This window comes from Lygodium microphyllum, chromosome 9 (genome assembly GCF_053477565.2).
Source record: "Lygodium microphyllum isolate KBCC chromosome 9, Lygodium_microphyllum_v1.1.10, whole genome shotgun sequence".
Lineage (NCBI taxonomy): Eukaryota > Viridiplantae > Streptophyta > Polypodiopsida > Schizaeales > Lygodiaceae > Lygodium > Lygodium microphyllum.
In genome coordinates this window covers 9,934,163-9,960,469 of record NC_141143.1, presented here as the reverse complement: position 1 = coordinate 9,960,469, position 26,307 = coordinate 9,934,163, and positions in this window count along the sequence as shown.

Below are 26,307 nucleotides of genomic sequence, written 5' to 3'. Positions count from 1 at the left end.
CAAGGTTGAAGCATGGGGTTAAGCCTCAATCTAGCCTTGAATTTTGTGTTATAGTCCGTGTTTATTGATTTCTACATATAAAAATGATACAAAATAACCATTTACACCTATGCACCACGGCAACACCTAAACGGTGAGGGGGGGATAAAGTTTGTGTGACGATCTAATTGCTGAAAAGATAAAAGTTCTGATTTCCCTCTTTGTGCATAGAATTTAGTGGTCATTCCATAATTAAAATACATGCGACTAGTAGCACGGAAGTTTCGATGCTAGTCCCTAAAGCAGCGCAACACGTAACGCTTAGTTAAAATACATGAAAGGGCTGTTTTTTCGGCACCCCACATGGCTGGTTTTTAATCATAAAATGGTTGTGCACAATTTTCATACACCTTGCATCAAGCATGCCACGTGGTATCTCTTGGAATGCATTGCAATTGATTGATAAATCTTGACCAACGTTGAGAGGACAAGAAACCTAAGTTATAGGTTTAGATGGGTGCTTCCGTTGGGCAAATTTTTTTGAGGCAAATCAAAATCTCCTGGAATGCTGAATTATGAGAGAGTGGAGTTTGTGCGAATGTCATATGTGTTCGCGACGCATCTTGGTGCTAATCCCCGAGGTGTAGGAGAGTCACAGTGGAGCCACGGCAATTAGCCTAGAGGTGCTTCCCTATGTGTGTATTACGAGGAATTATGCCTATATGTTATGGGATCTCCCTGTGAGGAGAAGGGAAGGTGAACGTTGGACTACATATTGGATACAAACGCAAAATCGTCGTAAGCATTGAGTGCAAAGTGAATCTTAGAGGCTCCTGGCCCGCGAGCTCGTGTGTTGGGGTTGTCTATCATATGCATGAGGTCGGCTAGTGCCATAGCCATTTCCGGCCCATTTTAGGTCCCATCAGTGGTGCGTCTGCTGGGAGCTGCCTATAAGTGGCGGTCTTTGAATCTAGGTTGTAAAGGGACCTAAGTTTATAATTTCCACTGGGAGTATGCTAAGCTAACCATAAAATGGGGTTTGTTCAAGGATGGAAAACCTTGGCTTTCCCTATGAAAAACTTACTAATGGACTTAGTTAGTTATGTAGAGCATGAGTCCTCCACATAAGATAATTTAGGTGATGAGAAGAGTAATCAGTTAGTGGTTACCCCATCCTCTAATACAATGGCATGGGCCGAGGTTTGCCTTGGTGTGGTCTCTACCCAAGAGAAATCATGTATAACCATCCATCAACCTAGAGGGCATGGAACAAGTATGTTGGAAGCTATGGCAGTCATGGCATCAACAAGTGATTATGCTAAAGCCATAGTGCCATGGGAAAAAATCATCACACAGTGGAGTGCAGTTATGGCTGAAACATCCCATGTGGTGGGGCATCATGCCAAAATTTTAAGTATCATAACGATGTTAGAAGCCCTAGATGTAAAGGGAAAACCTTTGCTTAAAAGACACGATCCCCAGGTCCTAAGTGCTAAGGATAAGTTTACTTTTGATGAGGGGCAGAGGCTCCTTGATAAAGCCATCATGGAACTACCTAGGAAGGGCCAAGATATGGAAGATCCTCTAAGAAAGGATCGGAAGGACATGCTAAGAGCTATAGTTCTCCCTAGACCACTTTATGAGTTAGCAGAAAGGGACATTAAGGATAATACTAACCTCCCTACACCAGTAAAGATGGAAATGGAAGAGGTTGGAGACCTCAAGGCACTATAGTTACGTCATGAATATGAGGATTTTAATGGCCCAGTGCTGATCCTAAAGGAAAAGACTAAATGCCCTCCTCCTTATAGGGATCTCCTAGTGTTTTATGGGCTAGTTAATCAGGATCCGATGGTGCATTTACGAGAATATGGCCTAACTTGCCTTGCAAGTGGGTTCAATCATATTCATCAGATGCTCCTATTCTCAAGTACCCTAAACGGAGAGGCTAGAAAATGGTACTGGAGCCTCCCCAGGGGATCTATTAAATCCTTTGAGGAGTTGAGTGATCGATTTTTAGATGAATACGCAAAGAAGGTGCCTATGACCCAAGTTTTAGGGCAGCTGATGCAGATTAGGCAAGAGTCCTATCCTTCTGTTAAAGAATATGCTAGAGCCTTTGATGATATTCTGAGGCTTTGACCAAGAAGAGCTACTGCATTGCTAGGTGATGTGCTATGTGAGCTCTTTTTGAGTGGCTTAGAGATTAACGTGCAAATCCAAGTGTGAATGCAAAATCCTAAGTCGTTAAGGGAAGCAAAGATGCATGCCATTGATTATGAGGGACATATTTAGAGATGGTGGCAAAACTTTTGGAGTTTTCCCCGCTCAGTACAAGTGCATCCTAGCTTTCAACCATTTCTACAAGGAGATAGCTCACTTGTTGATACCAAGGCAACCTATGAGAGGAACCTTGGTAGCCAAAATCCCCAAGCAGAAAATGGCAATAGTAGGGATAATATACCCTCTGGGATAAAAAGATTCCAAGCCTAGTAAGTCCCATCAAGGCTTGCAACACTTTCATGAGAGGTAGTTGTGACGGTGGGATTGATAGAACCATTAGGTCTAAAAGCTTAGATGAGTGTACTAGTTGTGCTCCTAGTAAGGCTCTTGAGAAACCTTTTCAATTTAGTAATGAATCATGCTTTCGAGTAGATCCTATTCCTTTTAGTAAAAGCAGGGTTCCTATGGCTAAGCAGTTATGCATGCCAAAGGTCCACCTGTACTAAATACAAGCCATAAGGCTGTGAGGCCATCTGGTAATGGTGATAAATCCACAGTGAGTCCATTTGACCAATGTGGGCAGATGAGGCAGTCTAAGAATATGAAAAGGAGTATGAGATGGGTTTGGAGGCCCAAAATCCCTAAAAATATTGTTGGTGTGTCAGATGAAGGGCCAGGAATTGCATGTGGACATGCTTTGATGGATTCCCAAGAGGATGTGACTAAAGGCCATAATGCGACATCTGACAATAGGGACCATCACCGTGAGATGCATCTATGTGATGGGTCTAGGCTTGAAAATCTATCTAGTTTGGATTGTATCATTGACATAGGTAATGGTCCAATTAGAGAAGAGTTGAATGATCATAAATCCATGATTCTCCCTGTAGGAGGACTTATTGGAAAGTTGGGACAAGAGATCCATTTGAATGACAACCAAGGGGATGAGATAGATCAACCTAATGATGTCATTCATTCAGCTTATAGTAACCAAGAAGAGATGGCCATTATTACTGAGATATCAATAGAAAGGCTTGGGCTAGTGAATCTACAAAGAGCGTAGATCAAGCTTTTAGGTGACTCACATGAGTAGCATAAGGCTAGTCCTCCTATTTTATGCTACCCTTGGTATCCTGATTAGTTTGATAGGATGTGCCGTATATGCCAAGGAGGTCATATATTGCATGGATTAGAATGAACTATCCATTTTAGGCCAAGAGGGTCAGTTAGTTTGCAGTGAAATGTGCCATTTCTTTAGGCCAAGAGGGCCAGTTAGTTTGCAGTGAAATGTGCCATTTCTTTAGGCTAAGAGGGCCCTATCTCTGTTTACTGCAGGTATGTTTAATACTTCGTTGTTTTAGTGATTGCACCATACAGGTTGATGAAGTCGTTGGAGGGAGCCTTTGCTACAAAGAAGCCTCTTGTGGTCATTCTAGGTGGTTTCGTCCCCTTTTCGAGTCTTTTCCCTTAAGCAATTAATGATATATGTGCGGGTGAGGGTTACTTTCTTTTGTTTGTTGGGGACCGGCAATTAAGGCACGAAGTCCGAGGTTTAGGTTCTTTCTGTCTGGGGGAGGTCTAAGTAGTTATTGCCTCCTGCAAGGCATTGTCAGGCATTGAAAGACCTATTTTAGAAGGCACTTCTAGTGACCCTGTTCTATAGACCTGCTAGGCGACCATTCTAGGAGTTCTTGTTAGTTGTGAGGAAGTTAGAGAAGCCTATTATTGATGGAAAGAGACAAAACCCTAAAGATTTGGAGGACAATATATGAATATACGGAGGTGTGTAAAAAGGGGTTTGACCCTTATAACAATAGAAAAGGAAAGAAAGAAAAATCCTTGAGTTATTGTTTATCGCCTTGCGAAGGCTTGGTAGGTTCTTGGGAATGAGACAAGATCCGAGACCGATGCCTTGTCTTCCTAGGGGTGGCAACTAGCTGAAAGCAAAGTAAATAAAAGAAGGTTGGAGGGAAAATAAAAGTGAGCATTAGAAAAGGATTAAGTGTCGCCTTGCGAGGGCTTGGTAGGTTCTTGGGTACCGAGACAGGACCTGAGGCCAATGCTCTGTTCTCCTTGGGTCACTACACTCAGCTCCCTCCTTTTTACACGCCCAAGTATGGAAAATGAGAGGTTAAAAGAAGAAAAACTATGCTAAAAGAAAATATTTCTTGATCAGGCTATAAGAGTCCTCGCCTAGTAGGAGCTCCTAGTTGAGTTGTCCTTAGTTGGGTAGGTAGTTCAGACCAGCACTTAGGGTGACCTCTTTGCTAGTTCTTTTTAGCTTGGCTGTGTTCGAGAAGTTGGTTAGCATGCTGGGCCTACTCCTCGTGGATTTCATGCCTTGGCTTTGTTAGGGGGTAGGGTATGAGCTGTGATGTGTTTTGTTGTGTATCTATTTTGTATCAGATTGATGCTCCTTTTTTGTGTTTATGTGAAGATCTATTCGTGGGATTCGAGGGGCTGAATGCCCTATCCTGTGTGGTCACCAATGACAGATGATTTTTGGTGCTGAGAAGTGCTTAAAAATAGCCAAAATTTACGAATATCAGGGGAAAAATAGACTTCCTCAGAGGCGTGGTGGCAATCAGTATGATTTTAAGAAGCAAGTCCCTAAAGCGCTAGTGCTTATTTTCATGGAAATCAAATGGTGGCAGATGGTCGAGCTCGAGTTTTCCTAGTTGTAAAATGGCGTCAAGAATCCAACCCAAGTCTCGGATCTCCATTCCAAAGTCATTTGGTCCCCCATTTAATCCCCACAAGATTCAGGTTTGTGAAGCAGCTACTGGATCTGAAAGTCGAGAAGAGCATGATGGGGCCTAGCTTTGTAGATTTCAACGTCACGGAGCCACCTGTCCAGACATATCTTGATTCCGATGTCGTTTGCCCCCTCAAAACTAAAAAATCCATTTGACCGAAAGTGTTAATACAAGAGGCATGAACTAGATATTTTGGGTATTTAGCTTAAAGCTCTTAATTAAGAGCTTAAGGGCAAGAAATACCCACGAAATGAAATGATTGGGGGGGAGGGTGCGAGCGTTAGTTTTTTGCGCCTCCTCTTTTCTCCCATGCTGATGATTTTCTGATCGGGTGAATCAGGAGGAATGCTCTTGGGCTTGGAATGCTCCTATCCTTCGCCCTCCATCACCACAAACGGATCGAAGAATGATGCACTGAGTGAAGAGAACACAAACGAGTCTTTCTCTCTCCTCCCTCTCTCTCCTACATAGAGAGAATTCGTGTGTAAGAAATCAAGAAGGAGAGGGGCTGAAGAATGCTTGTCTGGATTGCTTCAAGATGAAGAGGACACTGAGGAAAGAGGTTCATTACCAAAGAATGGTTGTTGATCATTCTATGGGCTGCTCAGAATACTTATTAAAAAACCCGCAACACGCAAGACACGCGACGCGGTATGCTTCAATTTTACAAAGAAATTTGATTGTTTTTGTTGTTTGATGGTCCAAATGTTGTTCATATGCAATGAAATTTTGTTTGAACCTTGTTTACATCATGGTTGAGGGCTGTGAATATAGAAATATAGAAACTGTAATGATTTAGAGCCGTTATTAATTCTCGTAAAATGTCATTTTTTATGGAGATTAGTGATTTTTTTTTTTACTTTGAGTTGGAGAAAAGTGGTGGAAATGGAATAAAATCAAAGAAAATGTTAAGTTTCAGTCAAAACAATAAGTCAACACAAATACACAGAAAATATCTATTTTCCATGAAGAATAAATAGAAAAAAATAGCCAAAAAATAGGAAAAATTGGGTTTTTTTGCGCTCAAAAAATGTGAAAAAATAAGATTTATATACGTGAATGTTTGGCAAGGTTGAAGCATGGGTTTAAGCCTCACTTTGGCCTTTTTTTTTGTGTTATAGTCCATGTTTATTGCTTTCTACATACAATAATGATGCAAAACAACCATTTACACCTATGCACCGCAGCAACACCTAAATGGTGAGGAGGGGATAAAGTTTGTGTGACGATCTAATTTCTGAAAAGATACAAATTCTATTTTTTTCTCTTTGTGAATAGCATTTATGGGTCATTCCATAATTAAATACAGGTGACTAGTAGTACGAAAGTTTTGGTGTTAGTCCCTAAAGCAGAGTGCAGCATGTAACGCTTAGTTAAAATTCATGAAAGGGCTATTTTCCACACCCCACATAGCTAGTTTTTTATCATAAAATGGTTGTGCACAATTGTCATACACCTTGCATAAAGCATGCCTCGTGGTATCTCTTGGAATGCATTGCAATTGATTGATAAATCTTGACCAATGTTGAAAGGACAAGAAACCTAAGTTGTAGGTTTAGATGGGTGCTTCCGTTGGGGAAAGTTTTGTGAGGCAAATCAAAATCTCTTAGAACACTGAATTATGAAAGAGTGGAGTTTGTGCGAATGTCATATGTGTTAGCGATGCATCTTGGGGCTAATCCGCGAGGTGTAGGAAAGTCGCAGTGGAGCCCCATGGCAATCAGCCGAGAGGTGCTTCCCTATGTGTGTATTACAAGGCATTATGCCTATATGTTATGGGATCTCACTCTAAGGAGAAGAGAAGGTGAACGTTGGACTACATATTGGATACAAACACAAAATCGTCATAACCATTGAGTGCAAAGTGAATCTTAGATGCTCCTAGCTCGCGAGGCCGTGTGGTGGGGTTGTCTGTCGTATGGATGAGGTCCAGCTAGTGCCATAGCCAGTGCTGGCCCATTTTAGGTCACATCAGGGGCGATGAGGTAGGACAATGCAAAAGAGATTGCCAATTTCCTACTTGAGCAAATCATCTGCCGATTTGGTCACCACAAAGGAAATAGTATCGGACCGTGGAACTCACTTTTTAAATAAAGTGATTAAAAGTCTGATTGAAGCTTGGAAAATCAAGCGTAATAAGATGACCCCCTATAATCCGCAAGCAAATGGACAAGTCGAAATTACCAATAAGCAGCTTGTGGGTATCCTATCTAAGATAGTCTCCGAAAAGAAGCGTGACTGGGATACAAAATTATATGTGGCGGTTTGGGCGTATAATATGACATTTAAACGAGCCACTAGCCACACCCCATTCAAATTAGCCTACAGGGAGAGTATGTATTTCCCTTAGAAATTGAGTTGCCGACCATTAGATTTGCAATCAAGCATTCTCTGGGTGATAAAGATGCCCTATTTGAGCAGTTTACGACCATAGCCCACTTAGACAAGCTTAGATTGCAGAGTTTGTTGCACCAGGAGGTAGCTAAACATTGCATGAAATGGTCGCATGATCTGAAAGTGAAGAAATATACTTTTAAAAAGGGGCAATTAGTTCTATATTATGATGCACGTAGGGAGCTATTTCCAGGAAAGTTGGAACCTCGATGGGATGGCCCTTACAAGATAGTTCGGATAGGTAAAAATAAGTCCACTGTTCTATTAGCTGATCTACAAGGAGTGGAATTTAAGAATAAGATTAATATTAATAAGATTAAACCTTATTATTTCTAAGTATGCTAATGCACTAAATGTATTGCAGGTCCATGCTGGGGCTGATTTGAGACCTGTAGGAGGGCTTAAATTGGTTGATGGGGCGATTAATTCCTTATTTGGAGCACCCATATCTCCAACAAATATATCATCAGGGGAGGCTTATCTGGTAGAGCAAGGGTTATAAAGTGATTGAGCAAGAAGACGGTACCTTTGTGTGGGAAATTAATGTTTTCTGCCATCACTGCTTACAAATCTTGACAAGCATCCCTGTTGAGTTTAATGATGAAGGTGCGATGGAGCTGTCAGTTCATCCTCTAAATATGTTGAACTTTGACTATCATAATTACGAATAGGGGAGTTCTTGATGGTTGACTGTGTAAACCCATTATGAATGTGTACATTATAACTTGATGGAGCGTCCAGGGGCCCTAATAGAAAAGGAAGTGTTGGAGTAGTTATCCGAGATCCCCGACGTAGAGTTACAATGAAATTAGCTGCTTATCTCGGGGTAGGATTTACTAACAACATGGCCGAGTATAAAGCCATGATTATGGGATTGAATATTGCCAAGAAAGGTGGAATTAGGCGGTTGTTAATAAAAGGGGATTCCCAACTGATCTTAAATCAACTCAATGGGACATATACAGCCCGGAATCCTCTCCTTCGTATGTATCATTGCATTGCTATAACCCTACTTGATGAATTTGAGAGCCTATCTCTTCAGTTGGTTCCACATTATTGGAATCAGTTTGTGAATTCCTTAGCTAATTTTTCTTATGAAGAGGACCTCTTTTTCAATTGTGGTCCTAGTTCGGATGTTGCTATTGATACTAAGACAGGACGTGGTTGCTTGTGGGGAATGTTATCAAACCATGTGTTACATGGCAAGCAATGGTTGATATGGGTAATGCAAAGAGTAGCTGAGACCCATCTACCGTTATTATCTTGGACCCATAGGTTAACCAAAAGACATGTTATCCATACGCCTCTTGCTATATATGAAGGAGGTATGGGCCATAACTTGATGGATTTAGTTTAGGGTTGTGAGCCCTATTTTTCTCCTTGGAATGGAGTGTATTTGCGTATATCTGTCTTCTTCCAAGGAGGGATCTCTATAAGCTGTTTTGTTTGATTCCGCTAGGCCAAGAGGGCCAATTGCTTTAAGTAGTTAATGTCTGATTTCTTTAGGCCAAGAGGGCCGTTGTTTGCAGGTTTTAATAATCTATCTCTTTAGCCCAAGAGGGCCCGTTAGTTTACAGTGAGAAATGCTATTTCTTTAGGCCAAGAGGGTCCTATCTCTGTTTGGTGCAGGTACGTTTATTTCTTTGTTGTTTTAGTGATTGTGCCATACAGGTTGACGAAGTCCTAGAGGGAGCCTTTGCTGCAAAGAAGCGTCTTGTGGCCATTCCAGGTGGTTCGTCCCCTTTTTTAGTTGTTTCCCTTGAGAAATTAATGATATATGTGTGGGTGAGGGTTTTCTTTCTTGTTGGGGACCGGCAATCAAGGCATGAAGTCCCAGGTTTAGGTTAGGTATGTCTGGGGGAGGTCTGAGTAGTATTGCCTCCTGCAAGGCATTCTCAGGCATTGAAAGACCTGTTTTAGATGGGAGTTCTAGTGACCTTGTTTTGTTGACCTGCTAGGTGGCCATTTTGGGAGTTCCTGCTAGTTGTAAGGCAGTAAGAGAAGCCTATTAAAATACTGATGGAAAGAGACAAAACCCTAAAGATCTGAAAGACAATATATGCATATACGGAGGTGTGTAAAGAGGGGTTCTAACCCCTATAAAAATAGAAAAGGAAAGAAAGAAAAATCCTTGAGCTATTATTTATAGCCTTGCGAAGGCCTGGTAGGTTCCTAGGGATGAGACAAGAATCGGGGCCGATGCCTTCCCCTTCCTTGGGGTGACATCTTGCCATAAAATAAAGAACATAAAAGAAGGTTGGAGCGAAAATAAAAGTGAGCTTCAGAAAAGGATTAAGTATCGCCTTGCGAGGGCTTGGTAGGTTCTTGGGTACCAAGATAGGACCTAAGGCCGATGCCTTGTTCTCCTTGGGTCACTACGCTCAACTCCATCCTTTTTACACCCCCAAGTATGGAAAATGAGAGGTTAAAAGGGAAAAACTGTGCTTTAGAAAAAAACTTTTAATCAGGCTATAGGAGTCCTCACCTAGTAGGAGCTCCTAGTTGAGTTGTCCTTAGGTAGGTAGTTCAGACTACCACTTAGGATGACCTCTTTGATATTTCTTTTTAGCTTGGCTGTGTTAGAGCAGTTGGTTAGTGATTGGCTTCGAGCCTTCTATCAGATTATGCTAGGCCCACTCCTCGTGCATTTCATGCCTTGGTTTTGTCTAGGGGTAGGATATGAGCTATGATGTGTTGTGTTGTGTATTTTTTATATCAGCTTGATGCTCCTTTTTGTTGTTTATGTGCAGATCTATTTGTGGGAATCGACGTACTGAGTCACCCTATCCCGTGGTCGCCAATGATAGATGATTTTTTATGTCGAGAACTGCTTAAAAATAGCCAAAAATTACGAATATCAAGGAAAAAATAGACTTTATCAAAGGTGGTGGTGGCAATCAAGACTATTTTAAGCAGCAAGTCCCGAAAGCACTAGTGCTTATTTTCATGGAAATCAAACGGTGGCGGATGGCCGAGTTGGAGTTTTCCTAGATGTAAAATGAGGTGAGGAATCCAACGCAAGTCTCGGATCTCCGTTCCGAGGTTGTTTGATCCCCCATTTAATCCCCGCAAGGTTTGGGGTTGTGAAGCAGCTATTGGATTTTGAAGCCGATAAGAGCGTGATGGACCCCAGCTTTGTAGATTTCGACGTCACAGAGCCACCTGCCTAGACGGATCTCGATTTCGATGTTGTTTGCCCCCTCAAAACTAAAAAAACCCTTTGATTGGAAGTGTGAAACCAAATTCATGAACTAGTTAAGCTCATTAGAGTTTAGAAGCTCTAATTAAAAGAGCTTATGGGGAAAATCCCCACGAAATGAAACGATGGGAGGGGGGGAGGGAGAGGCATCTGTTTTTTGCGTCCCCTCTTTTCTCCCATGCTGATGATTTTCTGACCAGGTGAATCAGGAGGAATGCTCTTGGGCTTGGAATGCTCCTATCCTTTTCCCTCCATCACCACAAACCGATCGAAGAATGATTCACTGAGTGAAGAGAACAAAAACCAGTCTTTCTCTCTCCTCCCTCTCTCTCCTGCATAGAGGGAATTCGTGTGCAAGAAATCAAGAAGGAGAGGGGTTGAAGAATGCTTGTCCGGCTGTGATCAGATTGCTTCAAGATGAAGAGAAGGCTAAGAAAAGAGGTTCAGCACTGAAGAATGGTTGCTGGTCGGTCTGTGGGCTGCTCAGAATAATGATTAAAAAACCCACAACATGCAAGACACGCGGTATGCTTCAATTTTACAAAGAAATTTGATTGTTTTTGTTGTTTCATGGTCCAAATGTTGTTCATATGCAATGAAATTTTATTTGAACCTTTTTTACATCATGGTTGAGGGCTGGAATTGCAGAAACACAGAACCCGTAATGATTTAGAGTCATTATTAATTCTTTAAAACCCGTAAAATATCATTTTTAGTGGAAATTAGTGTTTTTTTTCGATTTTGAGTTGGAGGAAAGGGATGGAAGTGGAATAAAATTAGAGAAAATGTTAAATCTCAGTCAAAATTATAAGCCAATACAAATAAATCAGAAAACATCTATTTTTCATGACTAATAAATAGAGAAAAATAGCAAAAAATAGAAATTTTTGGATTTTTTGCGCTAAAAAATTATGGAAAAATAAGATTTATGTGTGTGAATGTTTGGAAAGTTAAAGCATGAGGTTAAGCCTCATTTTGGCCTTGTCTTTTGTGTTATAGTCCATATTTATTGCTTTTTACATGAAAAAATGATACAAAACAACCATTTACACCTATGCACTACAGCAACACCTAAACGGTGAGGGGAGAATGAAGGTTGTGTGACGATCTAATTGCTGAAAAGATACAAATTCTGATTTCCATTTTTTTGCATAGCATTTAGGGATTGTTCCATAATTACATATAGGTGACTAGTAGCATGGAAGTTCCGGTGCTAGTCCCTAAAGCAGTGCGGGACATATAACGGTTAGTTAAAATTCATGAAAGGGTAACCAACACAATATTAATGAGTTTGGGAATCTCCCAATTCCCATTTTTTGAATACTAAAAAGGTGGCACTCGGATAACATGCCCATAAGTTTCTCAAAACCATATGATGTGACCTATCATTGGAAAGCGCTTGAAAAATGGAATCTATTGAGCTATAGAGTGCTCAATTTGGAGTTATAGTGTTCAAGTTATGACAAATCCAAAGATTTGACCATGTGTCCCAAACTTATGGGAAATTCCCATATTCCCCAATATGGTGTTGGTTGTTTTTCGCACCTCACATGGCTGTTTTTAATCATAAATAGTTGTGCACAATTTTCATACACCTTGCATCAAGAATGCCACGTGGTATCTCTTGGAATGCATTGCACTTGTTTGATAAACTTTGACCAACACTGAGAGGACAGGAAACTTAAGCTGTAGGTTAGACGGGTGCTTCTGTTGGGGAAAGCTTTGTGAGGCAAATCAAAATCTCCTGGAACGTTGAATTATGAAAGAGTGGAGTTTGTGTGAATGTCATATGTATTAGCGACGCATCTTGGGGCCAATCCCCGAGGTGTAGGAGAGTCGCAGTGGAGCTGCTGCAATCAGTCGAGAGGTGCTTCCCTATGTGTGTATTACGAGGCATTATGCCTATATGTTATGGGATCTCCCTCTGAGGACATGGGAATATGAACGTTGGACTACATATTGGATAAAAAGGAAAAATGGTTATAAGCATTTAGTGCAAAGTGAGTTTTAGATGCTCTTGGCCCGTGAGGCCATGTGGTGGGGTTGTCTGTCGTATGCATGAGGTCCAACTAGTGCCATAGCCAGTGCCGGTCCATTTTAGGTCCCATGACTTCCCAAGGCTAGTGCTTTTACTGCATGGTCTATGGTCTTGCGCACATAACCATTCCAATCAACCTCATCCAGGGTACAAGCTACCATGTTCTTCAACACAAGCACATTGATCCAGTGCATGCGGGAATTGTAGCACTGGCTGGAGAATAGTGAGTGCACCAGTTTTGCCTGCATGCGGGCTTCAACATCAGGGATATCCTGGATGCTGATGCCGCTATTGGCCAACACCTCTTCCCTCTTCATCTTAAGTATGGCATAGATGTCTCTTTTCTGCTTCTCCACCTTAGGCTCTAACCCCAGTGCCTTCTCCACCAAGGTTGGGTTCAAGGGTACTTGTACCTGTACCTATTTTGCCTTCCCCCCCTTCCCACTATTACAATTCCACATTTTGAGGAATTCCACATGATTTGTGTGGTCAGGCTCTTGTGCAAACTCCTCAAGGTACTTAGTGAGGTTGCACTGCTCTACGACCCTCTTGTCTGCTTCCTCCTTGTCCACTACTTCCTCAATGTTATGGATGGTTCAAAATTTTAGTTGGTTGTAGGCACGGTTTGCCAAGGAGATGCCATACTGGGTTCTCTCCTCTTCCATGAAGGGGAGTCGATGGGGGTACGGTCTTGTTGCGACATCTTTCATTCCTATCATAAACCATAATTCCCATTAATTCTTTTAAAAATAATAATTTACTGAAAAGAAAGACTTTATGTTTGTTGAATGAAAGCATTACAATCCAACATAGATTCTTCCCTTCAGACTTTTTGCCTTTTATTTCAAAGCTTTTGTGGCATTCCTCCTACATCACCAGTTTCTTATGCGTTTACTTGATCTTGATTGGTTTTAATTTGATTCACCTTATCCCCTCCCCTTTTAGATTGAGAAGAATCCTTCCTAGGATTGAAGGCTAGGAGGTCAAGGGCATTTAGCATTTAGATATAGGGTTGCTTGCGCATGAGCCAAGTATAGAATTCTATGTTATACTCTAGCTGAGCCTTGCAATCCAGATCAAAGGTTCGGATACTTACGTTTGTGATGTAAGTGAGGACATCCATTAGAAAATCACCAGAATTGATACTGTGTAGCTCTTCTTTGATTCAGGAGACGATCAAGATATGGGTGTCCTTTGACGTGCTCTTCCATGGGTCGGCCACAAAGAGAGGTTAACACTCTATATGAAGTGGGTGCGACATAGATTGGGTCATACTCGGATGTCTTGATTGCGCGGCACTGCTCAGCATTGGTCATGATTTGACATCCTTTAAGTTTCCACTTCTTTGTCAGTGATGGAAGAAGTCACACGCTTATCGTAGGATGTAATGAGGTGCTGCTTAATAACTTATTCTCTTGGTATTTCAGTGCGTAGAAACTCGGAAGCTAAGTGGGGTGATTTGACAAATGAGAATTCAAATGTTTCCTAGGAACAAGTCATCGTGCGAACTTCAATTGCTAAAGGCTCTTGCAACAGGCCTAAGTCCAAGCGGTTATAACTTAGAGCCAGTGACATGAATGTGGCATCTAAGCATCTAAGACAAGCAATAACATCATCCCCTGTGTCTTCGGTTAGGTCTGTGGCCAGAGTTAAGAATGATTTCCACTTGTATGAGGATTTAAGGCCTGCACGTGGCTGGGGTTTGATGGGGCTAGAAGGCTTGGCGGCCAATGGTGGTAGTTGCCCATGAAGCAGTGGTTGAGCTTCGTGGATGAGCGTCAGAGTAGTAGCTACTATGGATGGGCTGCTACACTCGGATTGGGTTTGGCAAGTCTTATAGGCACTAGCAGGGGTTGAAGTGTGTAAAAGCATTTGTGGTTCAGGCCGATAGGCTTGCTCAACTCTTTTGGGCTTATGCGTGGGTGAGCTTGTAGGAGGCGAGTCCTAGAAGCGCTATGACTTCTGGTTCTGAGGTTCTATGGGACTCGAGGTGATCAAGCTTGAGGGCGGTGTGTTAGTAGTGCCTTGGGCCATTCGAGCCTTAGGGATCCATATCCACACATTTTCCTCATAGTAGCCTTGCGCATGCAAGAGGGCTTTAGGAACCCATCTTGGCTTGATCATGCTTTGATTTCTATAAGTGCGTCTTGGCCTTCTAGGTTTAGAGTTTCTTGTGTTACGAGGACATGAGCGTCTACTGCTAGGCAGCGGTTGCGATTTTTTAGGCCTTCATTGAAACTTAGGTTGTTGGGCCTTAGCTTTTGCTGCTGTGAGTGGCGACTCATGAGATTCGGTGGATGTTGGCCGAGCACTACCCCCCTCCATAGACTTGGCTGCAAGTATTTCTACTAGTGGCCTTGCGGACTTTGATGAGGTCGTGCAACCCTTGTTGAAGGCTATAATGCGGACATTGCCTATGGCGAGGTGAATGCCCTACAACTCATAATCGACATTGGAGTGAGTTTTCTTCTTGAAGGTTCGCCTTAGTAACAACTCTGTGCCTATGTCTTTAGTATTTGGCAATGCGTAAAAGATCATTGGTATAGTCTCAGACTCAATAGCAGCAGCGGCCCTGCACTTGCCAAGAAGTGCATCTGAGCGGTCCCTATATGGGCTTAATTTGGCATTAGTGGGCTATAGTGGTGGTTTATCAAGTTGGGTCCAATGATCGTGAGTTAAGATATTGAAGTCTGTGCCGTCATCAATCAAGAAATTGAAAGCGCATGTTTGCTTGGCAGTGATCGTGATGTGGAGATATGCGGATTCTATGGCTTCCTCATCCTTATCATCAATTTTCGTGATTGTGGTGACTCGTACTTTGACAGGGGTTCTAACATTTTTGGCTCATGCAATGGATGCATGGGAGGGTAGTACTTCTTAATGCAATTGCCATTGAAGAACCCTATGCCCTTGCCGTCTAGAGTCTCAAGCTCAACGTTGCCAGTTCGGCTAAATGCTCTAACTTTGAAAGGCCCAAGACCTCTAAACTTCATTTTCTTCATGTGTCCTTTAATTTAGTATAGGAGCACTAAGTCGCCCTGTTCAAAGTCACGCTACTTGACATGCTTGTCAAACTAGCTCTTGCATCATGCCTTCTTGCATATGAGTGCACGAGTGGCTAGAAGGCGAGTTTTTGAGAGGCATTCAAGTCCAACCAGTCATTGTGTCCATGCCTCCTTCCCTTCCCATCATTCTTGTAGCGCTATTCTGAGGTTAGGAATGAAGAACTCTACTAGTAGAACTTTCTTAGTCCCATAGGTCAACCTAAAGGGATTCTGGCCGACATCCATTTTATAAGCTATACGGTAAGCCCACAAGGCTGCCATCAACTTGTTATCCTAGTCGCTGAGCGAAGCATAGACAAGGATCTTATTTGTTGCTTTTGCCTGCCCATTTGCCTAAGGATAGTAGGGAGAGTGATAGGACCTAAAATGGGCCGACACTGGCTATGGCACTAGCTGGACCTCATGCATACGACAGACAATCCCACCACACGGCCAGGAGTGTTTCTCTCCATTTGCCTGATCAGAAAATGATGAAAAATGGGGGAAGAATGGGGCACAAAAAACTCACACCCCCCCCCCACATCGTTTCAAATCGTGAGCTTCTTTAAGCTCTTAATTAGATCTTAAGCTTAAAACCCCAATTATCTAGTTCATGCCCTTTTGCTTTCACGCGGAAGTGGATTTTCAATTTTGAGGGGGCAAACGACATCGGAATTGAGCTCCGTCTAGACGGGTGGTTCTGTGGCATGGAAATCTACAAAGTTGTGCCCTATCACACTCTTCTTGGCTTCTAGATCCAGTAGCTGCTTCACAACACCGAACCTTGCAGGGATTAAATGGGGGATCAAACGACCTCCGAATGGAGATCCGAGACTTGCTTTGGATTCCTGACATCATTTTGCATGTAGGAAAGCTGTAGCTCGGCCATCTGCCACCATTTGATTTCCATGAAGATAAGCACTAGCACTTTAGCGACTTGCCGCTTACTATCATACTGATTGCAATCGTCACCTTCGACAAAGTCTATTTTTTCCCTAATGTTCGTAATTTTTTGCTATTTTTAAGCACTTCTTGGCATTAAAAATCATTTGTCATTGGTGACCATGGGATAGGGCGACTCAGCGCGTCGAATCCCACGAATAGATCTGCACATAAACAACAAAAAGGAGCATCAAGCTGATACAAAAAATACACAACACAACATATCATAGCTCAAACCCTACCCCCTGACAAAACCAAGTCATGAAATCCACGAGGAGTAGGCCCGAAGCTAATCGCTAACCGACTGCTCCAACACAACCAAACAAAAAAGAACTATCAAAGAAGTCGCCCTAAGTGGTGGTTTGACCTACCTTCCTGACTAAGGACAACTCAACCAGGAGCTCCTACTAGGCGAGGACTCCTAAAGCTTGATCAAGAAATATTTTTGTTTAGCACAGTTCTTCTTTTAGGATTTTATTTTTCCATACTCGAGTGTGTAAAAAGGAGGGAGCTGAGTGTAGTGACCCAAGGAGAATAGGGCATCGGCCTTGGGTCCTGTATCGGTACCCAAGAACCTACCAAGCCCTCGCGAGGCGACACTTAATCATTTTCTAACGCTCACTTTTATTTTCGCTCCAACCTTCTTTTATTTTCTTCTTTTATGGCAAGATTGTTGAGATATCGAGCTCCACTCATGATACGCCAGGGTGACCGTTGTGTATTTATGTCACCGACTTGTCAGTTGCAGACGCGGTTGGTACACCGCCCATGAATAGTAGCTACATGATAGCTATCCTTATCTACTCTAGTTCGTGGCTCAGTTAGTATGCCACCTTAGTTAGTTGAGTTTGGTTTGAGACCCATATATAGGGTTCTTCTATTTCTTTGTACTTGAATTTCTTTTGGCTTACACAACTAAGAAGAGGAAAACTGTTTTCAACCTCCACCCTTGTGTGTATTCCCCCATTGTGCAAGCAAGAAAGCTACAAGTGAGACTCCTTCCTTCTCTCCCACAATCTTGACATGGTATCAGAGCCTTGTTCGTGGTAAGGAGCTCAAGAAAGCAAGCCAAGCTTGCGGTGGTCTGGTAAGAGGAGCAGTGTTGCTTTCATTTTCTGTTTTGGGAGCAGATCTCTGCAGGTAGCACAGCCGGAAATTGCAGGAGTGCATTGTCTCAGGTTGAGACGCCCTTCGCGGTGAAGCAAGAGGGCAGTATATGCTACGCGACCCTGATTTTTTGATTTGAGGCCATTTCGGGGCCTGTTTTGGAGGCGGAAGTTTTCTGCACGCACTCAGGAAAAGGCCCTGTTTTATGCTGTGCGACCATTGTTCTACAGGTCGGTGAAAAGTTATTGTAGAAATTGCATCGTATGCTTGTGCGCAGAGACATTGGGAGTTTCAGAATCATCCTTGGTTCCTGTTTATGCAAAATCGTCACTAGGAAGTGACTGTGTGGTCAAATACCACTTTCACCAGTTTTGCAGATTTGCCCTTGTGAGGGTGCTGAGTTTTTGCAGTGACAGAATTTTTCGCAGTGTTCTGTAATGGCATCTGATTCTCTTTCACATATTGTAACTGAAAAGCTTGACAAGAACAACTTCCAGGCATGGAAGTTTAGAATGACGAATTTCCTTATGGGAAAAGGATATTGGGAGTTTGTTGCAGGAAATGAAGAAGAACCAGTTCTTCCTGATGTTCCCAATCAACAGCAAATGCAGGCATTCAAAGCATGGCATGAGAGAGTCAGGAAAGTTATGTACTGGCTGTCTATCAGCATTTCAGACTCTATGATTATGCATATTCAGGATGCAAGTACGCCAAAGGAGGCATGGGATACTCTGTCAAAGATGTATAGCACAAATACGCAAGCCAGAAAAATGCAGCTCAAGCAAGAGTTGCATAATGTGCAAAGAGAAAATATGAGCATCAATGACTACCACATGAAGGTGAAGAAGATTGCAGATGCACTTGCTTCCATTGGGTCGCCAGTGGAAGATGATGATTTAGTTTCTGTGACCTTGAATGGTCTAGGAAAGGATTATGCACAGTTTCGGACATCCATTTCAGTTTGAGAAAGATTTCCTGATTTTGAGGAGTTGATTGCTCTTCTAATTTCTGAGGAGCAGAGAAATGGTGGTGCATCTTCTTCAGGAGGAACTTCAAAAGAAGCTGTCTTCTACTCAAATGCTGGAAGAGGTAGAGGCAGAGGTAGAGGAGGCCGATTTGGAGGCCGTGGTAGAAATCAGAATATGCAGCAAACTCAAGAAAACCAGTCCTATGGAGGAGGACGTGGTAACTCTAGAGGCAGGGGGAGCCAAAGAGGTCATGGTGGATGGCAAAGAGGGCAAAATGCAAACAGCAATGTTGAATGCTACTACTGTGGTAAAATGGGTCATATGGCTAAAGACTGCTATAAAAAGCAGAATGACATAATGAATGGAAAACTGCAACAAGGGAATTATGCATCTTCTAGTAGACAGGGTGATGACAGAAATGAGCATTTGTTTATGGTGCAGCACATGAATAATTCTGTGACAAGTGCAGAAGAAATCAACGATGTATGGTATGTTGACTCAGGTGTGTCAAACCACATGACAGGTCATGCAGAATGGATGGAGGATGCAAGGAAAATGGAAAAACCAGGATTTGTGGAGACTGGTGATGATACTGCACATCCTATTGTGCAGATTGGAAAAATTCCTTTGTCTATGCAGGATGGGAAAAAGAAATACCTGTCCGATGTATTTCATGTCCCGAATATCACCAAGAATCTGGTTTCTGTTGGTCAAATGGTTGAGCAGGGCTTGCAGGTCAGATTTAATCGTCATGGATGCTTTGTTGAGGATATGAAAAATAAAGGTCGCTTGATAGCAAAAGGAAAGAAGAAGGGCAGAATGTTTACATTGGATGTAGACATATCTGAATTGAGTGCAGCAATGTTTGCACATGGGACCGGTGTAGTTGCAGATATTGATATCTTGCATAAACGCATTGGTCATGTTAATGTACAGCGACTTAAATCAATGCAGGCCCAAAATATTGTTGAGATGGCAAGCTCAACACATGTGGACATGGATGATGGACCGCCTGGTTAGATGGATCCACACGTCTACACTTAGCACGTCGGTGGTCATTATGACTCTCACATGGCCACTGACTCATTACTTATTATATTCAGGATGTTACACCTATTTACAGCTGGCATAGTTATAGCGCCAGTCGACTAGTGTAGTCGATTATGCATTGTTTGACTTAGTAGGCCACTTTCCTTTTATATTGTAAAGTGTGTGAAAGAAGAAGAAGAAACCAGCAAGAAAACGTTTTTTGGCCTCCATCTCTCTTCTTGTCTCTTGAGTGAGCTTCTCCTTGTGCATTCTGTGTGTGTTCGGCGCAGCATCTTGAGCAACTCCCTCCACCACGCGATTCTTGACATGGTATCAGAACCGCACCATTGAGAGAGGCTGATTTCGAAGGTTGAAGCAAAGGAGAAGAAGCAAGGTTCGAGCAAGCAAGCCACGGGTAAGAAGCTCTCCCATCCTTCAACTCTTTCTCTTGGATAGTGCCTGTGGAGGCACCGGAAGCAGGGCAGAGCAAAAATCTCAGATTGTAGTGAGATTTGGTGTGCGCGAAGAGCACTATAGGTCAAGGGTTGCAGAAGATTTGCTTGCTGTTTGGTATTAATTTTGTGATAATGGCAGAGAACAGTGGAAGCCCCATCATTGAGAAGCTCGACAAGAACAACTACCCTTCATGGAAGTTCCGTGTCACGAACTTCCTTATTGGAAAAGGCCTCTATGAGTTCGTTTCAGGTGAAGAAAAGGAGCCGGAGATGAGTGATCCTCCAACTGCAGAAGAGACAAAGGCACGGAAAGAATGGAATGAAAAGGATAAAAAGGTCATGTATTGGTTGTCTGCAGTAATTGATAATAATATGCTGGGACACATTAGAAATGCAGAGAATTCATATGCAGCTTGGACCATACTTGAAAGTATATTTTCTGTAAATACAAAGGCACGAAAGATTCAACTCAAGCAAGAGTTGAATACATTAAAGAAAGGGAAGATGTCTATCAATGAGTATGCACTGAAGGTAAGAAGCATTGCAGATGCATTGGCAGCATTTGATGCAATGCCTGATGATGATGATTTGGTGTCGTCTACCTTGGGTGGACTTAACAATGAAAAGGCTTGGAAGTCTTTTGTAACTTCCATATATGTCAGAAAGCCATTTCCAGATTTCGATGAATTGGTCTCCCTTATGATCACTGAAGAGATCAACATGCAGAGTGAGACATCTGAAAGAAGTGGTGAACAGGTCCAAGCTTTCTACTCCAGTTCTGGAAGGGGACGTGGCAGGTTCTCTTCAAGAGGCCGTGGTACAGGCCGTGGTAGTGACAACCAGCAAAACAGATTGAATCAACAATTTGGCGATATGCAGGTTTCAGGAGGTCGTGGTAACTTTAAAGGCAGGGGGAGCTTTAGAGGAAGAGGTGGATGGAAGAACAGAGGTTCTAACAACTCTGGTATTGTGTGCCACTACTGTGGCAAAACAGGTCATATTGCAGCCCAATGTTATGCTAAGAGAGATGATATCCGCAGTGGTAAGTTGCAGCAAGGAAACTATGCATCGTCTTCACGATAGAATGAAGACAAAAATGAACGTTTGTTCGTTATGCAGCATATGGTGAATGCTGTTACAGGAAAGGGAACACATGAAGATGTTTGGTATGTTGATTCAGGTGCATCCAATCATATGACCAGCCATGCAGAATGGTTTGGAGAGATGCAGGATTTGCAGAATGCAGGTTATGTGCAGACGGGTGATGACTCATGCCACCCAATTTCACACATTGGAAAAGTTCCCTTGTCCTTGCATGATGGTAAGACAAAGAGTCTTTCAGATGTATTGCATGTGCCATCTATTACAAAGAACTTGGTGTCAGTCGGTCAAATGGTAGAGCAAGGGCTGCAAGTCAGATTTAATGCAAAGGGCTGCTTTGTAGAAGACTTCAATGACAAGTGCAGATTGGTAGCAAAGGGAAGTAGAGTTGGACGTATGTTCACTCTAGATGCTGGAATTTCTACTATGAATGCTGCTATGTATGCCAAAGGAAAAGGTGTTGTTGCAAACATTGAAATTTGGCACAAACGCATTGGACATGCAAATGTACAAAGGCTGAAATTAATGCAGTCCAAAGGGTTGGTCACAGGTTTGCCTACATTTAAAGTTGCAGAATTTCAGAAGGTATGTGAAGCATGTCAGTTTGGTAAGCAGGCAAGACAACCCTTTTCACATGACAGAGATGTAAGCAGGAATATCCTTGATGTTGTGCATATAGACATTTGGGAGTTGAGGGCTGAAATGATGAACGGGTTGCCTCTTACCCATCCAACCTCCAATCCTCACTAAGAGAACTAAAGAGGGGCACCACCTAGCCAAAGGGAGGATGGGCTAGGACATCCCTATTCTCAAAGAGAATCAAGAGAGCCAAGACACAAATTTACAAGAGAGAATATATGTGCTAGACACCACATTGGAATATAAGAGAGAGAGATGAGAGGAGAGGGAGACAAGAGGAGAAGAGGTAGAAGAAGTTTGCCATTATGCTACATGGAATGAGAAGATGAGAAGAGAGGGAAATAATATGAGAAGAGGTAGAGGAAGCTTGCCATTATGCTACATGGAATGAGAAGATGAGAAGAGAGGGAGATAATAGGAGAAGAGGTAGAGGAAGCTTGCCATTATGCTACATGGAATGAGAAGATGAGAAGAGAAGGAGATAATAGGAGAAGAGGTAGAGGAAGCTTGCCATTATACTACATAATAAAAGAACTTACTCATAGCTTACCTCAAAGAGATGATGATATTATAGAGTGCTCTCATGGACTTGTCATTCTCCCTCCTCCCCCCTCCCTCTTCATTCTCCATGGGCTCTTTATATAGCCTCCATGAGGGATTAGATTAAGCTAATCTTCTTGATTAACATAATCCTAGATGATGTATGGCATCTTTGAAAATATGGAGCATAGTGAATGGGACAAGTCCCCACCTTGGTCATCATGCAAGAAGCCAAGGGTGGTGGTAGACAACATAGAGAAATGGAGCTAGATTACAAGAGGTGGGTGCCCAAAGCACATTATTATAATATATTTACAAGAAGGATGGAGTGGAAAGTTGGTGTGGTGAAAGAGAGAAGAAAATTGCATATAGCCAGCAGTCTGCGCCTTCGTAACTTCAAATCCGTGAGGAATTTGGAAAAAGTTTCTTCTGCAACTTTGTAGACCAGGTCGAAACCGATTGGCCTTCGCAGGAATTTTCTTGAAATTCGCTTTTTCTTGGGAGTTATTGAGATTATAAAAAACGGCTTCTAAAAGCTGCTTTGACTTTAGTTCCTCATATGTATATAAATACATATAAGCATGTGACAAAAGGGGTCCATGCTTGTAAGCTTTTGTGCAAGATCCAAATGACACCATGATGTGGATATTGACTTGTGTGCAAGGGTGAGGTGTCCTCTAATGATGGTGATAGATTCCAAATCTTAGTGATGCAGACGGGGGCCATGTGTAGTTGGAGGCTAGTCCTTTGAAAAATCCATGCATTCACTCAACTCCTAGGTGTAATCCATTTTCATCTTCACTAAGATAACCATCCCTTTTACCCTTTACATTGACATGCCTCCTAAGAACTTGTTCCCCCCATTTGCTAGAGTTATCGTAATCGAGAAGCAATGTAGCATACCTAGTGCTTGAAAAGTAAACCCAAAGTGATATGGTAAGCTCTTGATAGGGGCTTTGGCCAAAATTTTGTGGTAATAATCCGGGTTGTAAAAAACCCGGATCAGGGGCCTACACAAAATGTATCTCTTGGAGGTAGTTCATACTTTGTCACATTCATTGATGATTGTTCTAGAAAGCTGTGGGTATATTTTATGAAGGAAAAGAGTGAAGCTTTTGAGCACTTTAGAACTTTCAAGGCTGCAGTTGAAAGAGAAACAGGCTTGAAAGTAAAGTGCTTGAGGTCAGATGGAGGGGGAGAGTACCTCTCAAATGAGTTCAGTGATTTTCTGAGGTCTCATGGATTAAAGAGATAGTTCACATGCAGGTATACCCCGCAACAAAATGGGGTTGCAGAAAGGAAAAACAGGCATATTGCAGAAGTTGCACGCGCCTTGATGGCTGAAAAGAATATGCCTAAGCATTTTTGGTCTGAGGCTGTTCATACTGTTGTTTATATTATGAACAGAACTCCCACAGCTGCAGTTCATGGTATGACCCCCGAAGAATGTTTTACAGGTAAGAAGCCTGATGTTTCACACTTGAAAGTATTTGGCTGCATTGCGTATGTTCATGTGCCAGATGAGTTGCGGAAGAAACTGGATCCAAAGGCTGAAAAGTGTGTCTTTATTGGATACTCTTTGGAGCAGAAAGGGTATCGCTGTTACAACCCTGTCACATGTAAGTTCAGAGTGAGCAGGGATGTCATCTTTGATGAAATGAGCAGTTGGTATGCATTGAGTGGTGATGCATTGGATGTTGATGATGATCATGACACTCATGTGCAGGCTGAAAGGCAAGAATCACGGACTCTTAGTGGACCAGAGACATCATCTGGTAGTCCTTGGTCTGGGAGACTAAGGAGTACCTCTACATCTTCGGGTGCATCTAGTAGCACTACAGGTAAAGACAAAGGAAAGAATAAAGTGTCAGAAGGCATTGATGCGGTTCTTGATGGAGACTCCAGTGGCTCAGAGAGCTTGGATGATGAGCTTGGCATTCCTTCAGTGAGGACTCCAGGTGTGCAGAGAGCACGCGTTAATGCAAAGACTCCATTGAGTGATCCAGTGGTACGCAGGTCTAGCAGGGTGAGATACCCTGTTAAAAGATTTGGTTTTGAAGGTTATGCAGCTCACCATTATGCTTATATGGTGAAACTAGTTGAGGATGTTGAGCCCACATGTTTTGAGGAGGCTGTTGGTCATGCTCATTGGGATGCAGCAATGGATGAGGAGATGGCTGCATTAGAGGTCAATAAGACTTGGGATCTAGTATCATTGCCAAAGGGAAAGAAAGCTATTGGATGTAAGTGGGTTTATAAGATTAAGCACAATGCAGATGGTTCTATTAGCAGGTACAAAGCTAGGCTGGTTGCAAAAGGCTATGCCCAGACATATGGCATAGATTATGATGAGACCTTCAGTATAGTTGCTAGGATGGCAACTGTCAGATGTGTGATTGCTTTGGCAGCAGCCAAAGGTTGGAGGTTGCAGCAAATGGATGTAAAGAATGCCTTCTTGCATGGTGATTTGCAGGAAGAAGTGTATATGGATCAGCCAGCAGGTTATGAAGATTTAGAGCATCCCACGTATGTGTGCAGGTTGAAGAAGGCACTTTATGGGCTCAAGCAGGCACCTAGAGCATGGTCTGACAAGATTAGAGAGTATCTTGTCAATATTGGCTTTTATGTTTCTGATGCTGATCACTCACTTTATGTGAGAAAGGGAGATGCAGGTTTGATCATCGTAGTCATCTATGTGGATGACTTGATTATTACAGGTGATAGTGATAGTGGAATTGCTGAAGTCAAGGGCTGTTTGAAGATGAAGTTTGAGATGAAGGATTTAGGTGAGCTAAGGTACTTCCTTGGCATTGAGGTGATCAGATGTGATGATGGTATATGGCTGTCCCAAAGACAGTATGGCTTGGATATGTTGTCCAAGTATGGTATGACTGCATGCAAACCACTTTCAGTCCCGTTGGAGCAGAATGTTAAGCTGAGTGCTGATGTTGGGGATGAGATAGAAGACCCTACTATGTTCAGGAGGATAGTGGGGAGTTTGATCTACATGACCATTACAAGGCCAGACTTGAGCTACGTTGTTGGTCTTGTGAGTCAGTTTATGCAAGTACCTAGAAAGCCACATTTGGAAGCAGTCAGACGCACATTGAGATATGTGAAGTCCACATTACATTATGGACTTTTCTATGAGGCAGGTACAGATGTACAGGTGTTTGGATACACAGATGCAGATTGGGCTGGTAGTATGTCTGATAGAAGATCTACTAGTGGATACATGTTCTCTCTTGGTAGTGCAGCAGTTGCATGGAGCAGCAAAAAGCAATCTACAGTTGCTTTGTCGAGTACAGAGGCTGAGTATAGAGGTGCTGCTGTTGCAGCATGTGAGGTAGTATGGCTGCAAAAGCTATTGGCTGATTTGGATGTGCAGGTGGAAGGTTCAGTTGTCATTTATTGTGACAACATGAGCAGTATACAGTTGGCTAGGAACCCTGTGTTCCATGCCAGGACAAAACATATTGAGGTACACTACCACTTTGTGAGAGAGAAGATACTAGCAGGTGAGATTGACTTGGTGTATGTCAGCACACAGGATCAGATAGCTGATATCTTCACGAAGGCAGTGGGTACAGAGAAGCTTCAAAAGTTTCGAAGCTTACTTGGAGTTGTAGAGATGCAGTTGAGCTTGAGGGGGAGTGTTGAGATGGCAAGCTCAACACATGTGGACATGGATGATGGACCGCCTGGTTAGATGGGTCCACACGTCTACACTTAGCATGTCGGTGGTCATTATGACTCTCACATGGCCACTGACTCATTACTTATTATATTCAGGATGTTACACCTATTTACAGCTGGCATAGTTATAGCGCCAGTCGACTAGTGTAGTCGATTATGCATTGTTTGACTTAGTAGGCCACTTTCCTTTTATATTG